We start from the raw sequence: 5,229 nt of genomic DNA on the forward strand, positions 1-5,229 counted from the left end.
AGTATAGTGTAGTGTATAGCAGTAGTAGATTTGTTGTAACAGATACCTTGTGGCCCACAAAGACAGAACTATTTGCTATTTACCCTTTACAGAAAAAAAATGCAAACCGGTTTTAATGGATTCAAGTATTCTTTATCTTTCTCCCTTTAGAGTTAAAGATTGTAATCTTGTTCCAATAATAGGTAACTTAGATTAAAAATCATACTCTGAGTTAAAATTAATATGCTTACTTTTAAAAGAGAAAATGAATTTGTTAAATGTATTTTTTGCATGTGAGCTCATGGTGTGTGTTTGTGTGTACTTTCTCTATGTGTGCATGGATGTGTATGTGGGTGCGTGTGCTTATGTGTGCACTTCATGACCTGCTAACAAAGGTCAGAGAATAAGTATAGGAGCTAGTTCTCTTCTTCCACCACGCATAGTCTGAGTGTGAACTCAGCTGTCAAGCTCAGTGGTAGGTGCCTTTACCCATAACATTATCCCTACCTTTTTTTTTCTTGGACAAAACAATTATTTCAGGATCTTCCGGTCTTAATCACCTTCCATAACTTCTAGTGTTTTAGTTTTATTTCACATAAATTTCTCTCTCCAGAAGCAAATAGCCAATGTGTATTTGCCCATCTAACACATTCTTTGATTTGTGCAGATTTGTATGTCCTACTCATTCTTTTTAAGCTTAATTGCTTATTTCTAATGCACATCTCTGCGCAGGTCTTTCAAAGACCATTTTGGGTGGTATGCTAATCATCATATGTGGCATATGTGTAGAAACAGCTAGTCTGTGTTCCTCAGGCCAGCCTGGAAATAGAAATAGCAATCCTCTTGCCTCACCCCTGGCTTCTCGACTTCTGTCATAAGAGGCAGACTCTACTAAGTTGGGCTTATCTCTCTTCCTGAATTATAATTTAGCAGACACTTTTCTTCAATATTTTTCTATTATTTTTGGGGTTCTTTTCCTTGTGAGAGTTCTGCACTTTTCAAAATGAGTGCACAAAGATTGAATTGCCTTTTAAGTAACTAGCAAAAGGCATTGTTTTACTGATTTGTTCCAGAGACTCCAAAGTACAGATTTTGAGCATAACTTCCTGTACTTTAGAAGCATGTGATGCTAGTCTGCAAACATGAGCAAATCTTAGAACGCTCCATTATTTATTTATTGCACAATCACAGACTCACATCCTGGTGAATGTTAATATTTTCTGGGAGTAACAACAGACTAGGGAACAGATAACAGCTATAAAGGGCCCACAGAAACCCACAGAGCAGGAGCCTGACTTCTTTGCAACAGAACTGGTTGAGATGAAGGTCTCTGTTGGTAATAACTTTGCCTGGGAGTGGCAGAGCTGGCCAACCATGTTCTCCATGGCTGCTTCTCTTTGTGTCTCATAACTCTTCTCACAGTCATCTGAAGCTCGCCACCATCCTCAAATCAGATTCCTGAGAAGTTACAGGTTTAGCCAATGAGCCTCTAACCCCTGTGTGCTATCTGCCTCAGACTGCTACCTCTGCTGTGAACATACTGGCCCACAAAGATGGTCCTTGACTTCTGCTAGGTGATCTCACTACTCCAGGGCTGAGAGTGGTGCTTCTCTGTGCTCACACCGCTTATGCAAGTAGCATGATTTATGTGTGAAACATAGTTTACACTTTATTTTATTTCAAGGAATCTGGGAATTTGGCACATACCAATCAGAGAGCAGTTGTGGCCAGCCCTAAACAAAAATGCTAAATGTCTCCACTGGGGAATATCACACATATTAGTGGTATTTTATTTTATTTTATTGTCATTAGAGAAAACAGCACTCTTGAGTAGTTCCTCCCCAAAGGAGAGGTCTGAATTGATTTCCCTCCACAGAGCTTGAGCCAGCAGCTTCCTTTAGAAAGAGTTTGTTGGCTTGGAAGGGATCCATCTAGGACAGGGTGCATTTCCTAATTCAAAGATGAATTTTCATACTGAAACAAATAACTTGGTAACTTCATTGAGCATATAAGCAATGTTCTTAGAAAAAATGTCATTTTGGCATTTTTATTAGAGCCATATTCACAAATGCTGAAATGTATGTAACTAACTGAAACAATATTTTGCTATTAACCTGCTTTTTGAATATATGAATTCAGTATAAAATAAATAGTCACATCTGTTTCTTGGGGTTATTCAATAATCCATGTTCAATTGAATTCTGATCATAGAGGCTCTGTTAAAAAAAGAAAAGTTGGTCGGTAAGAAAGTTGTAATAAGCTAGCTTGTAGTGTTATATGTGTTTCTCTTTTCCTAATTTCACAGCCAAGTGACCCTTTGGGGATGGGGTGAGGGTGTTTTCTATGTCTCCCTGTCTTTGGCTCCCTTGCATTCTGCAGTGAAATGCTCTCAGACAGCAACTGCACAAGCCCTCCCAGCTCTCTGCAGAATTCTGTCTGGCAGATTTCTGTGCTACACCCTGCTCATAGTGGATGCCTGACAACTATTTAAGGTGACCAGACACAATGACAGCACTACTAGAAGAAATAGCTGCTGTAAACAGGTGAGAGACTATAACCCTCCCTGCCACGTGTCTTTCTATACAGTCCAGGCCTCTTCTTCACATGCCATTAGATAATAACAGTTGCTTTCCATATGGAAGAAGCTTTCTCCTGCAGGCCTCTGGGAAGCATCCAGATGTCCTATTAAAATGCAGATTTTTCTCATACCTTTGGGGTTTGAAATAGCCATCACCACCCTTAGCCCTACTGTGTGGTATGGCTTCCTTCCGTTGCTTTTGCACACTTGGAGGTAAATGGATGTAACTGTGTAGTTTTAAAGCATCATCCTTCAGCACCTTATTTATTTATTTATTTATCCCCTCCCTACCCCATGTATTAGGTGCTAACTCGAGGGTTTCTTTTTCTTCCTTCAGAACTTGCTCTGGAAAAGGACCAGAACTCTTTCATCCTAAGAACTTCAGATTGAAAATCTCCAACAAGTTCCTGCATTTTAGAGAAAGCTCAATGAGCAAAGCTTTTGAAGGTAGAGGCTGCTTTTTGGTGGTAGTGATGGTGCAGGAGGCTTCTGGATACTGGCTTTCTGGTCATCTTGGTACCTTACTGGAGTATCCTGTCAGCTTATCTCATGCATTCAGCCTGTCTGGGACTCAGATGTGTGGGCTCAGGGTATGGATGATCCTTAGACATAAGCATTCAAGGAGAGCAAAACCTCAACTCTATTCTAGTAGCCAAAGCATTTTATTTTATAATCTCATGTTTTTCTTTCCACATGTCAACCAGTGCATCTGGCAGAGTCAGCAAGAGCCTTAAATTTGGCAACACCTTAAGTATGAACAAGAATTCTCAGGCTTGACTCTGCTTTTGCAAGTGTTCTAAAACAGAAGAAAGGGTCATAAACTTACGTGAAATCATACACTAAGAACCTAAAGAAAAGAAAAGATTGTTCAAATCAAACACTGTAAGACCAGAAGAATTTTTATGTGTGAGTTACTTTTATTTTTAGAAATAGAATATAATAGATAACTAACAGAAAGACCATGCCAAACATTCTGCAAAGCAATGTGCAGAATGACCTCATTGTGTTAAAACACAGGATGGATAAGTATACTTGGATTAATCATTGCTTTCCTGTGCATTTCCTGTGTCAGATGTTTTGCTAATTTTTTTTTTTACATACAGTGCTTTATATGCACAACTGACAGAAATCCCAAGGTACTTCTTCTTCCTTGCTCTCTTCTTATCCATGCTCTTCATGGTACCACTCACAAAACCTAAGATGTACAACCAACTACATGTCTACCATCAGATTAGTGTGTGAAGAAGATACTATGGCACATGTGTGCAATGGGGTTAGTTGGAAGAGAATCAACAACAAAACAACAAAAAACGATCACAATTTCACAAGGAAACCTACTAAAAAACAAACCACCAAAAAGGCTGGAGGTGGAGATCATTATGTTAAACACTAGACTGAAAAAGTAATTTTTATATCAGCTTTTACCAGGATTATTAAACCAAAGTTTCTTTCTTTGTAAAAATGGCCATCCTGTCGAAACGCCTTCTAAATCTTTATGTTTACACCTATAGAGCTGGACTGGTCTCAGCCTTGGTGAGTGTACAGTAGTGAGTGTACAGGCTCCAAACTGGTCAAAGAGCAAGCAAAGTTCCTAAACATATGTACATATGAGCAACACTAAATGGATTCAGTAGGGTATGTGTACAAATGTATATAATAATAAGAATTATCAAAGAAGAGGTTATGATTTTGAGATAGTTGGGAGGAAGTGGAAAGGAGTAGGGAGGGATAGAAATTATGGAAATAAATACATATAAATTTATAAAAAAATGTTTAAAGAAAGAAAGAATAAATGGCTGTGAGTGCTTAGCTCTAAATAGAACATTGCCATTGTTGTTTATGTTTGAGACAGGATCTCATTGTATAGCTCTGGCTGGTCTAGGACTTGAAATGTAGACCCGATCGTCCTGGAACACACAGAGATCTACCTGCCTCTGTCTCCTGAGTGCTGGGATTAAAGGCATGTGTCACCATATCTAGCTAAACAGGACATCTTCATTAAACATCCCTACCACTACCAAGGCTCAGAGAACATCTTGGATGAAGAGGTCATAAGGATGTGAAAGCTGGAGGATGAGAAAGGATGCTGTGATGTGAAGTCACCTGGTTGTGGTTCTTGCATCCATGAACTCACAGCAGCTGTGGCTACCTGAATAAAACCTACACAAGATCAAGCAAAACAACAACAACAAACAAACAAAAAACAAACAAACAAACAAACAAAAAGAACGGAATAGGTGGGGTGTGTGTGGGTACTTATGAGATCTGCCTTATCTACTTTTCAATTGCTATAATAAAACACCATGATCAAGGCAACTTGCAGAAGAAAGAGTTTATTTGGAGCTTATAGTTTCACAGGGTGAGAGTCCATGACATTCACCTTCAGAGGGTGAGAGAGGGAGGTGGCAACAAACAAGGAGGTATATTACTAGAGCAGTAGTTGAGAGCTCACATCTTCAGACACAACTACTGGGGGGGGGGGTTGCGGGGATCGAATAGTTTAGACTTTTGGAACCTTAAAGCTTGCCTTTGGTGACAAACCTCCTCCAACATGGCTATACCACCTAATCCTCCCCAAATAGTTCCACCAGCTAGGGAACAATATTTAAATGCAATAGCCAGAGAGAGGAATTATCATTCAAATTACCACAGGCTCTACCTGAGACCAAGGA

The 5,229-nt window shown here is 39.3% G+C and overlaps 1 long non-coding RNA gene across 2 annotated transcripts; it reads left to right on the plus strand.

Annotated features, from left to right (window-relative positions):
- The first annotated feature begins 1,054 nt into the window (after positions 1-1,054).
- Positions 1,055-4,873, plus strand: Gm30057. Of its 2 annotated transcripts, XR_874997.3 has the most exons (3): positions 1,055-2,522; positions 2,895-3,004; positions 4,410-4,873. It is a non-coding gene; the product is annotated as a predicted gene, 30057 (long non-coding RNA). The 2 variants fall into 2 exon arrangements; XR_874996.3 differs by having other exon boundaries at positions 2,895-4,873.
- Positions 4,874-5,229: the final 356 nt, after the last annotated feature.

The sequence above is a fragment of the Mus musculus genome, chromosome 15 (assembly GCF_000001635.26).
Source record: "Mus musculus strain C57BL/6J chromosome 15, GRCm38.p6 C57BL/6J".
Lineage (NCBI taxonomy): Eukaryota > Metazoa > Chordata > Mammalia > Rodentia > Muridae > Mus > Mus musculus.